This window comes from Brassica napus, chromosome C8 (genome assembly GCF_020379485.1).
Source record: "Brassica napus cultivar Da-Ae chromosome C8, Da-Ae, whole genome shotgun sequence".
Taxonomy (NCBI): domain Eukaryota; kingdom Viridiplantae; phylum Streptophyta; class Magnoliopsida; order Brassicales; family Brassicaceae; genus Brassica; species Brassica napus.
This window is the reverse complement of record NC_063451.1, coordinates 15,239,550-15,252,307: the sequence shown is the minus strand read 5'-3', so window position 1 is coordinate 15,252,307 and position 12,758 is coordinate 15,239,550. Positions and strand designations below refer to the sequence as shown.

Below are 12,758 nucleotides of genomic sequence, written 5' to 3'. Positions count from 1 at the left end.
TATTTAATAAATCCTTATAAATGATTTCAATACTAAAGTTTAAATACCCAGTCTTTAATTAACTCAAAAACCCAATTCCTAAAATCTCAAAACACAAAATCACATTGCATACTCATTTATAATCAATCGTTTACCCTCTTCAGATCGATGAATATTCTGAATCTCAATGTTGCAACAAATCGTAATTCCTAACCTTAATAGATTTCAATGGTAAAAACCCATATTCTACAATCTCCTCAAACTTGTGAAGTGATCAAAGATGATCTGATGCCAGAGGAAGAGAATCTATAGCTTCAACTTATAGCCATTCTTCGTAATGTCGCAAATAAACTCTACCACGAATCAATTTTACAGCAGAGGAGGATCATCGTCATCGCCTCATCGGGAAAAGTTTGGAATTGACAGATCGTTTAAAGCAAAATGGAGCAGATTAACTTGAATCTCTAGCTTCTTCAATATTCATCTCGAGATCTCTTTGATGTGTCAACGTTTTCTCGGCCGCCCTCGTTGTCTTCACCATCGTTCATCATGAGGAAAAGATATCAAACTTTTTCTTGAAAAAAGTTCATAGTTAATCTACCTCGGACGTATCCATGGCGTGTTCTTTATTCAAAATAGACTTTAAGGTTATTTATGTCTTTTGGTCAGAACGAAAAGGTAAAGTTGAAAATGAAGAACATTTAAAAGTATAATTGAATATTGGTACGTGAAATATGGTATAATTACAATTGATAAAATTCAAAAATAAATAGAAGCTGGTAAAATTCAGGTACTAAAGTGTCACATATAAGCTTTACGGGGTTAATTTAACAAATACAATAAACATTTGGGGTTAAATAATAGGGATTTTTGCAAAATTGACTCAAAACTCAAAGTCAAACGTAAAACTAACCCATACTTTGTTTGGATTTTTCTTTTGTCCTATTCACCCCACAAGTTCATATTATTCACGAAAATGCCATTAGTTTTTTTTTCTTTTTTTCGAAAATGACATTTTTACACTCTCAACCTCATCATCTTCAAGTATTTACAAGATTGCCATTACAATCAATACACCAACCACCATGAACAACCAATTTGAAGCTCTTAATGCACCTCAAATCGATTTATACTCTCTCTTTCTCACTTGTTATGAACTAAAAGCAACATCTTTTTCATTTTGCCTCCATATTCATCCAAAAAACTCAAGCTTTTGATTCAATTTTTTTTTTGGTTGATAGAGCCATTCAAGCATACTATTTGTGGTGGGTTACCTTCGTTTGAGGTTCTGGGTGGTTGGAGAAGACTCTGTGTGCTAAGGAAGTCATCTCACTAATTTAACGTATGAAATTGAATTTTTTTCCAGATCTGTTCGCGTAGAAGACTTACCCGTAAGTAGTCTGGCTGTAGAAGACTTACGGGTAAGTCTTCTGGTCAAACGGACGACTTACTTGTAAGTCGTTATCTTTGTTTGTTAAAAAAAAATCGAGAGAATACCCTAGACGACTTACTGGTAAGTCGTCTAGGATAAACGGGTTAGTTTTGCATTTGACCGAATTGTGTCAGATATTTGACATTTCCTGGACGACTTATTAGTAAGTCGTCTCCGGGAAAACAAAAATTTCAATATTTTATTAAAGCTAGACGACTTATCTGTAAGCCGCCTCAGGTTACTTTTGCAATTGGAAAATAAAACTTAAATATTTAACTTTTCCCAGACGACTTACGCGGAAGTCGTCAAGTAAGACGACTTACTTGAAAGTCGTCCAGATTTATTTCCTAGATTCTGGTCAAACCTTGCTTATCTCGGACAACTTTCTCGTAAGTCGTCTACCTGGACGACTTTCAAGTAAGTCGTCTAGGCAAAGTTAAATATTTAAGTTTCTTTTTCGAATTGCAAACTAACCTGAGAAGACTTACAAATAAGTCATATAGCTTTAATAAAATATTGAAATTTTTGTTTACCCAGAGACGACTTACTGGTAAGTCGTCCAAGAAAAGTCAAATATCTGACACAATTCGGTCAAATGCAAAACTAACCCGTTTTATCCTAGACGATTTACTGGTAAGTCGTCTAAAGTTTTTTTTTTTAACAAACAAAGCTGAACGACTTACTTGTAAGTCGTCCTATTTAAAATTCAATTGCAAAAATGACCTATTTGGACGACTTACTGGTAAGTCTTCCAGACGACTTACTGGTATGTCTTCCAGACGACTTACTGGTATGTCTTCCAGACGACTTACTGGTATGTCGTATGCGTCAATGTTTAGTAAACTTTCATTTTCTCTACGTTTACTAATGTGTTTTATTTTGAATTTTTGTAGATGATGCGTCAGTTACATGCAGTGTATGGAGAATGATTGTTGAAAGATTGCCGTTGGGATTTTGTGGTTGATAATGTCAAAGGAGCGAGAATCATTTTTTTGGGGGAAGGTTCGACACATGCTGAACTTCTTGCAATGGCTCTAGAAGATTATAACCTGGACATGAGCACAGAATCTGTGGAGATAACCTACTCATTACCAGCAGAAATGATGCTGGCTCCAGACACCCCTCCTATTCATGTTACAAGTGATAGACAAGTTTGAAACTTGCTCGAGATAACCAAAACGCATGGAGTACGGCTTTGTGTATCAAGTCGTAGCAAGGTGGAAACAGTTTCAGAGTTCAGGGAAGAAGATGATGAAGCTGATGAAGCTGATGAATGTTTTGAAGATGATGATGATGATTTGGTTGAAGATGAAAATCATGATGGGGAGGAGGATGATGGGGAGGAGGACGATGGGGAGGAGGATGATGGGGAGGAGGATGCTGATATCTCTATTGTTGCTGAAGTGGACGAAAATGGGGAGGATTACAGTGTTTATGGAAAGGTTGAAGATGAGGATGAGGAAGATGATGATATGTGTTTTGAAGATTTCAAAAAGATTGAAGGAGGAAGATCGAATGGTAATAGTATCTATGTCAACCAGAGTTTTGTTAGCAAGGATGCACTGCTTTCAGAGCTGCGGTTGACAGCAGTGAGGTTTAGGTTCTCCTTCAGAATATACAAGTCAACAAAAACTCTCCTTGTGACAACATGTCCGGTTAGTGGTTGTCAATGGAAGATCAGAGCGAGTGTGAAACATGGGACAAACACGTTTTGGGTAACAAAGTATGTGGAAAAACATACATGCTCAATGGGAGACCGACTCGCTCAGCGGAGACACTGTACTCCGAAGTATGTTGGTAGGCTTTTCATTGATCGTGTTGGAATCATTGATGGGTTGATTCCGCATCATATCACTGATGCAATGAAGAACATATTTGGCATGACGCTTGATTACACCACTTCATACAAAACACTTTTATATGCACAAACATTGGTGAGAGGATCAGCAGAAGATGGGTATTCGCGTCTGCCATCATATCTCGAGCAAATCTCCTTAGCAAATCTCGATTCTATCACGGCTATAGAACTTGATTCTATCAATTGATTTAAGTATCTATTTCTCTCTTTTGGAGCTTTTATCAAAGGTTTTAAGTATCAGAGAAGGGTCATTGTGGTGGATGGGACTCACCTAAGTGGGAAGTATGAAGGTGTTATGTTAGTTGCAGCCGCACAAGATGAGAATTTTCAGATATTTCCATTGGCTTTTGGGATCGTAGATGCTGAAGATGAACCTTCTTTGGAATGGTTTTTCACAAAATTGGCTAGTTGTGTATCTGATGAGCAGCCTCTAGTGATAGTCTCCGACCGGCACACGACTATTAAAATTGCGTGTGATAAGGTGTTTCCTTGGGCAACCCGAGGAATATGTTATTATCACCTTCAAGATAACATTGTCAAAAAGTATAAAGGGAAACATCTCTTGTACTTGGTGAAAGGTGCTGCTTATGCTCATATGGTTTCAGATTTTGACCGGTACATGGCTGAGATACGGAGTGCAAACCCGGACCTTGCAACGTATTTGGAGAATGCCGACGTCAGCCTATGGTCAAGAGTTTATTGTCAGGGGGACAAGTACAACATAAAGACAAGCAACATCGCTGAATCTATTAATTTCGCTCTGAAGCGAGCTAGAGGATTTCCGGTTCAGTACCTATTGGAGTTCATAAGGGAGAAGCTAGGAAAGTGGTTTTGGAAAAGGAGAGAAGATGCTTTGAGTCTCCCAACTCAACATAGTTTAGGTGTTGAATACTTGCTTGCTGTTCGATCGGAGATAGAGGATACGAGGGCGGTACAACCAATTGATGGATGGCGATTCTTTGTGAAAGGTGGCAAAATGGACTGTGTGGTTGATTTGGAACATGGAAAGTGTGATTGTGGTGTCTATGCAGTGGAGAAAATACCTTGCTCTCATGCTATAGCTGCTGGAACATCTGCTAGTTTGCATATCTCTACACTTGTATGTCCAGTGTACTCAAAGGATTTTCTGTTTGCAGGATACTCAGAGAATATATATCCTTGTGTTGGACAACAAGTTGAGAAACGCACATGCTTTCCTACAGATGTAAAGCGTGGTCTGGGAAGACAGAAGAAATCAAGATGACAATCTTGGTTGGAGCTATCCAGGATGAGAGGACGCAAACCCCGTAAGCAACACAGGGTTATAGATGCTCAAAATGCAAGAAAACTGGCCATACGAAACCACAATGTAAGAAATGACGTGGACGACCTTCAAGTAAGTCGTCCAGAAGGTCGTCCAGTTAGTCGTCCAGTGTTTATTCTTCCAGAAGACCTTCAAGTTAGTCATCCAGTGTTTAGTCTTCCAGAAGACCTTCAAGTAAGTCGTCCAGAAGACCTTAAAGTTAGCCATCCAGGGTTTTTTCTTCCAGAAGACCTTCAAGTTAGTCGTCCAGGGTTTTTTCTTCCAGAAGACCTTCAAGTTAGTCATCCAGTGTTTAGTCTTCCACAAGACCTTCAATTAAGTCGTCCAGAAGGTCGTCCAGTTAGTCGTCCAGGGTTTAGTCGTCCAGGGTTTATTCTTCCAGAAGACCTTCAAGTTAGTCGTCCAGTGTTTAGTCTTCCAGAAGACCTTCAAGTAAGTCGTCCAGAAGACCTTAAAGTTAGTCGTCCAGGGTTTTTTCTTCCAGAAGACCTTCAAGTTAGTCGTCCAGGGTTTTTTCTTCCAGAAGTCCTTCAAGTTAGTCGTCCAGTGTTTAGTCTTCAAGACTTTCAATTAAGTCGTCCAGTTAGTCGTCGAGGGTTTATTCTTCCAGAAGACCTTCAAGTTAGTCGTCCAGTGTTTAGTCTTCCAAAAGACCTTCAAGTAAGTCGTCCAGAAGGTCGTCCAGTTAGTCGTCCAGTGTTTAGTCTATCTATTAAAAATTTGTGTTATGAACTTATCTGTGTCAACTTCTTTGTCAAATTGCACTACCAAACAAATTTAAGAAGGTTTTGCCCTTTATATTATCCGAAAGGTTACAAAAGGTCACTGCACAGAAGACTTTCCAGACTACTTATAGTTAAGTCGTCCAACATTCCAGACGACTTGTCTGTAAGTCTTCTGCGCAGAAGATAGGTTACAAAATAAGGATCAAGTTCAAATACACACATCAGCCTAATCTATCATACAAAATAATTTAACGTAGCCTGTTTATCACCCCTCATACGCACCCAGGTTGGCATCATTGTCCTTGTTTTCGAACTCATGCGCGTCAGAAAGCTCTTGAAATATATCCACCGCCATCTTATCCCTCATAATCTTCCCGTTGGGCTTAGCAAAGTCGTTTTTACTAAACTCTATCCAAAGAGCATCACATTCAATGTACTTTAGAGCGTACACGCCACAATCACCAGCTCGGGCCGGAGGTATATTGGTCGGTCTCTCATATGTGAATGGCTCTAGACTGTATTGGGCACGTTGTTCGTCTGAGGAAGCGCACTCAACAAGCAAATAAGGGACCATGTAGAGAAAAGACTCCATTACCACATCGAGTTCTTCTGGGGAGATACTGGAAAAAATGCTGTCAAAGACGACTACGTGCCTCTTAGGGATCGATATCCACATAGCAATCCAATGAGTGTTAGTGTAGTTCACTGGCGCATAGATATCATCAATATCCGTCCCCCAAACCTTGTTTGATTGGCAAAGTGATGGTATAATGCTTGCATAATAATTCCACGCCCCACCAGGGAGTCTTCTTCCTAAACCGTTCGGATCGGGCTCCGAGTCCTTAAAATCCTTGATATTGAATCTCCATTGCTGAGCAAAGAGATGATCAAGGAAACACATTCTCTCGCTCCTGAAATTTTTTGGGTTAGCGTCGTACCTCTTCCTCAGCACATTAATCCAAGCATCAATATGATGCATATAAAATAGGGTACAAGTCAGAAGATATCAGACAACTTATTGGTAATTCGTAGATGAATTAAGTCGTCTACAAAGAAGACTTATCAGTAAGTCATCTAAGTCATAGCAGAAGACTTACACAGTCCTCCAGCCACTCTAAGGAGGTCTGGAGGATGTTATACCACCAAGTTCTACTTGTACGTGGTTTTTTATCGAGAGGTGTTCTATAATGACTGCAAACACAAAATGTTGAAAAGCAATCAGTTTTTGTAGACTAAAGCAAGCTATTATGGGAAAAGCAAACACTTACGGACAAGTTTTCAACCAATCAACGAGCTCCTTCAACTTCTTCTTGTCAATTGGTGCAGAAGGATTATAGCCTTGATAAAGGTTTTTGTTTGGAATGATCATTTTGGCCGTGTTGTTTGCCGTATAAGGAGATTTCTGTGAGGCAACAAGTTTCCTTGTTCGATCACTCTTTGCACGGCAAAGTGCCAAAGCAGCATCCCTCTTTTCCTGATATCTAGCATCATTCTTCTGTAAATCCGAAACAGTGGGTTGATTTTTGTCCAATAGAACAAGGCTTGGTTCTGGAGCTTTACCTTTCGAGGAACTAGCATCTGCCGGCACATCTTGACCTTTATCCTCCGCCAAGCTCTTCCTTCCCGCGTTCATCCCATTAACACTTTCACTCTGCAATATACAAGATGGGTTTATGCAATAATAACCAAAGATCCATTTTAAATAATAATAACCAATGAGTGTCTTCAAACATGAAATAAAATACATATACAAAATCCATACACTATAAACAAAGCACACATGTTCTGACATACAAGAAACAAAGCAAATGCAACTTTTCAGTTCTTATTCTTAAGACTTTGTCTAGTCAATCTCTTGTTGGGATAGGATTCGTTACTAACCCGGGTTCGAGCGTCAGTTTAGGTGGAGAGGTAGTGTTTTGAGATGATGTTCCTTTCCGTTTTGTGGTGATACCAACCTTCTTCTCCACAGCTTCCACCCTTTCCGACAGATACTTGATCTCCTTAAGGCACGTCTCAAACCCTTCCCTCATGGCATCAACTATGTTCTTGAACATGGTTTTAATATCCTCTTTGGTCAACCCACCAGCAGTCGTAGTCACCTCTGAACGAGCCACTGTATGAACCTCTTCACTAGCCTCTGCAGCTGCCTCTTCACTAGCCTCTTCACTAGCCTCTTTACGAGCTTTCTTCCGAGGTCTTGGACTGTCTTCCTTCACTAACTTTTTCTTCGCTGGACTCACAACCGCCGGCTTTGTATTGACCCAAGTACCGGTGACTTCCCAGCAATCCATGGTCCACTTCCACGGTTTTTTCACAAACATGAGTTTAATTATGTTCTCCGCGGGCGTGTCCTCAACATCAAACTCCCATTTTGGAAACATTTCACCAATGTCCTTCTGAACAAAGTTGATCACCCTAGTATGCAGTAAATAGAAGATATGAACTTAGATATTTGACGGATTAAGAAAAATGGAAAGAAAAGTCTTCGCAGATGACTTATAATTAAGTCGTCTGGAAAGTCTTCCAGCTGAACGACGTAGTAGACGACTTATAATTAAGGCGTCTGGAAAGTCTTCCAGCTGGAAGACTTAGTAGAAGACTTATAATTAAGTAGCCTGGATAGTCTTCCCAGACGACTTAATTATAAGTCTTCTACTAAGTCATCCAGCTGGAAGACTTTCCAGATGACTTAATTATAAGTCTTCTACTAAGTCGTCCAGTTGGAAGACTTATCAGATGACTTAATTATAAGTTTTCTGCGAAGTCGTCCAGATTGAAGTAAATACCTGACTGAGGATGGCCTCTTTAAACTGTATGCGTCCTTTGCGACCGTTGTAAGCCAGTATCGGTGGAGATGGATTGTTTGGGAGAGGATTACCATAATTAGCACTCAATTCCGGCAGAGCTGTGTACACCCAGACCTGGAGAGCTTGCGGAAATCCATTAATAGTGTAATAACCCGAAATATCTCTGCCCTTCACAGAGTCCATCAGAACCTTAAACGCGACTCTCCCCCATGGATAATTCTCAAACCGTTCTAGCTCCATCACTAGCCTTGTCAGACTAACCCGTGTAGGGGTTGAATACTTTCTCCCTTCAATGTATCCAGTGAAGATGGCAAGGTACACGAGCCGCTTGCGATCATCCCGAGACCACCCTTCGCATCTCTCAAATGCTGCCTTTATCTCCTGAGTAGATGGCCCAGCTTCGACATGAACTCCCAACATCTCCCAGAAAGAAGTCAACTCCTTTATAACAACACAGTGAGGTCTCTCAAGTTCCTCGATGTACTCGCAGTTTAGACCAATGAGGTTTTCAAACTCTAACAGTGAAAACCTCACAGGTTCTAGACCAACGAGACTCCACAGCTCATACTTCTTCTTTATGTCCAGCTGGAAACCGAGCATGTAGTGAACCAGCCTTGAAGCCCAATCAAATCCCAGCTCTTGGAACTTGATGAAAACTCCCAACTTCGACTCTTTCAGCTCTTCATATTCGTCAACATGAAGAGCTTTCTTTAAAGCAGTATGCAACGTCCAACAAGTATGATACGAAATGCTATGCACTGCGGGGGGCTCTTCCCCTAATGTATGTATCCTACGGGGAAGTTCTGGTATATCCATTTTTTTTTGCCTGCAAAACAATCAAAGACAGTCATCTCAAAACAATCAAAGGCTTATAATTAAGTCAACCATCTCAAAACAATCAAAGACTTATAATTAAGTCATCTGACAAGTTTTCCAGCTGAAAGACTTAATTATAAGTCTTCCAAGACTTCCAGTAGAACATTTTAAAGCCGACCTGAAAATTCAGAGAAGATATAGTCGCCTTCGACATAGCGGTCATATATCTGCAAAAATAGACGTGAAAAAAGAACGAGTGTATAAATTGATAGAGACAACGTTTTATGTTTATCTTTTCCTCAATCAATCACTCGACAGTAAGAGATATAACTTACCGGCGGCAGAGTTCAACGAGACGCCTCTGAGAGAATGCGCGCTAGGGTTTCCTCTCAGATCTTAAATAGAGGAAGCGGCTGTGAGAACTGTGGTGATAACGGCGGGGAGATAACCGGCGGTGAGAATGACGGATTAGAGAGAATCGACGGAAATCGCCTTCGAAATCGCCTTTGAGAGAAACGGCGTTATAGTTTTCTGAATTTCGCGAAACAGTGAATAAAAAAAAACACCTTATATATATCCGGTAAATAATCCGGTTAGGTTTAAAAGTACATTGTAAAATTAAAAGTTCGGTCCGGTTTGGACGACTTACTAGTAAGTCGTCTGTTGAATACTGTACATCAGACGACTTACTTGTAAGTCATCTCAGACCCTAAATTTAACCCCTAAACTAAATTGACTAAATTAACTAACTAACCACGTTATAAAGCCGTAGTTATACTTAAATAGTGTTTACTATACACAGAAATAAACACACTTAGGTAAATTTTAAAGTTTTCAAAAAAACATTTATGTATCACAAAATCTAACCCTAAGAACACATATAATACTACAACATATGTTGGCAAAACTTAAACAAAAAAATATCATGACTCACAACTTTCACTCATCTATGTTGAAAACAATTAAATTTTGTTATATCTTAATTTATATCTCTTAAAACATATGTTAATTACATGATTTCAATCTTTCACTTATCAAAATATGTTTTACAAATTTTTTAAATTATTTTTAAGTAGAAGTAGACCAGACGATTTACGGGGGTTAGAAACGTAAAAAAATTCGGTTTTTTTGTTTGTTCACAAGAAGTGGTTGTGATTACTTTTGCATTTGATTCAAGTTTGGATTTACTTTTGCATTTAAAATCAAGCTGGGGTGAGTACAAATTTCCTTATCAAGTTGTGAATCAATTATATATTCCCTGTCAAGCAGACGGACCTTCATTCTCTTCAGAAACACGACAACCAATCAGCAAAACTCAATTTTAAGACATTGATTCTCCTAAACACGACAACCAATCACGGATCTTAAGGTATCTTTACAACGCTAGATTCAGTGTAGTTCTTAAAAAACTTTTGTATTTAGATTTTGTTTTCTGGTTATCGTCTCTTGTTGACTCCTCCACTATTGTTAGCAACTGTATTGTTCAAGGCTCTGTCTGTTGTGGAAATCTCTACTCAGCTCTCTTTGGTAGGTTTTTGCTTATAAGCAGAAGTTGTCGTTCTGAGCATTGTTTAGAAGTTGGGTGAATGTGATATATATAATGGGTAGCAGCGAGATGAAAAAAAGGAGTAAAGAGAACGAACCTAAGACTCCTCCTCCTCCGCCTTCTTCTCCTGCTCCTGTTGTTACTTCACAGGTTTGTAAAGTTATCTGCCTAATGTGTTTGTTTGTGTGTCATGCTTTGTTGATTAAAATGTTTACGTGTTTGTAGGAACCTTCTTCTTCTTCTGCTGTGAGTGCTGGAATGGCTACTCCTGATTGGTCTGGTTTCCAGGTCTAAAAAGAGATTCCTTTGTTGTTTTTTTTGTTCACTAGTTGTTTCTATTTTGATTCATTTTCATGTTTCTTGTTTAACAGGCTTATTCTCCTATGCCGCCTCATGGTTATGTGGCGTCAAGTCCTCAGCCTCACCTTTATATGTGGGGCGTTCAGGTAAATTTTTGATTTAATCCCTCTTTGGAGCTTCAGGGGATAGTTTCTAAACTTTTGCTATTGATATTTGCATACTTGTGAAAGGTTACTGAATGTATTGTGTTTGTAGCATATGATGATGCCTCCTTATGGAACACCACCACCACCGATGTATCCTCCAGGTGGGATGTACGGCCACCCTTCTTCATTACCTCCGGTGCTACTGCTACATTTTGGATCTTCCGGTTATGTATTCAAAAATAGTAAAATGTTTATCTGCTAACGTGCTTCCTTGCTGCAACAGGGATCTTATCCGTATAGTCCCTATGGAATGGCTGAAGCTTCTGTGTGTTTTCCATTTTTTCTTGATTAGCTTCTATGTCAAAATGAAATCTTGATTGAGGAATGCATTGGATTCAGGGAAATACAGAGGGTGGTGGTAGTAAACAAGCTGAGGTGAAGGAAAAGTTGCCAATCAAAAGATCAAAAGGAAGCTTGGGAAGTTTGAATATGATTATAGGAAAGAACAACGACACTGGCAAAAACTCTTGTTCTAAAAGGCATGTGACTTCACGATAGTATGAAAATCAAAAGCTTGTTTGCTAGCTATGATAAACTTAGTAGATTTTTGTTTGGTTTTCTACAGTGCTGAGAGCGCTTCTGATGGTTCAAGTGAAGGAAATGATGCAGATTCACAAAACGTAAGTTTCTAGCCATCCATTCATGAATATGGGTCACGTTACTGATTAGCTTTGTGACTTTTGCAGGACTCTGGGTCTAGAAACAACGGGAAGGATGGTTTGTTAATCTATCTTTTCACATATCTCAAACTCATATTATTATGTGATACAGATCTAAATGAATGTTGAAAGATGCATATTTCAGAGAGTGCACCTAAATGTTGAAAGATGCTCTGCTCTTTTTCTTTCAGCTTCAGATTCTGCTCATGAACCACTGCGTGCTCATGGAAGTAATCAGCCAGCGAACCAGATCGTTCCCATCATTGCCTACAGGTGTTCCAGGCCCACCAACAAATCTAAACATAGGAATGGATTATTGGAGCGGTCATGGGAATGTTTCTACAACAGTTCCTGGAGTTGTAGTAGTAGATGGCTTCTCAATCACAAACATGGATACAGGTTTTGTGTCCCCTCCCTTTCTCTACCGTTATTCTTTAAGCAGCGTGTTTGATTGTTTTGGAAAATAGGATGAGAGAGAGCTTAAGCGACAGAAACGGAAGCAGTCCAATAGGAATATGCTCGTAGATCCAGGTTGCGTAAACAGGTATAACATAAACAAGTTCAAAAGCATCAAGCCTAGTAGATATAAAATGATCAAAATCTTTTTTTTTTTTTTTTGTGCTTCAGGCGGAATGTGATGAGTTGGCACAACGAGCAGATGTGTTGAATGGAGAAAACGCAAGCCTTAGAGCAGAAATTAACAAGCTTAAAAGCCAATACGAAGAGCTTCTTGTTGAAAATAGCTCTCTCTAAGGTTAAGAAGTTACAGGAGAAATAATCTTCATGCCAGTTTCATAATAGATTGATAAGTTCCTGTGTGCAGAATCGATTTACGGCAGTCCCATCACAGGAAGGAATAAACTTGGACAAGAACGAGCAAGGACCAGGTCAAGATGTTGCGGAGACCACTTATAGTTCCTACAACAACTCAGCATAACTCAAGAACAGTTCTATGTGATTTTAGGAACCAGAGTTTTGTTTAATAGTAGTGTGGTTTATCTAAAGCTTAATTAATGGTGCGTTTTTCATTTAAGTAAAAGAGAAAATGCTCTCTTCTTTAACAAGTGTATATTTTATTTTTAGTGTGGACCCCTTTTGTGTTTTTATAAAATGGAGTTCAGCTA

General features: G+C 39.2%; 1 pseudogene; it reads left to right on the top strand.

The window, feature by feature from the left end:
• Window positions 1-9,912: 9,912 nt before the first annotated feature.
• Window positions 9,913-12,758, top strand: LOC106381949 (annotated as a pseudogene).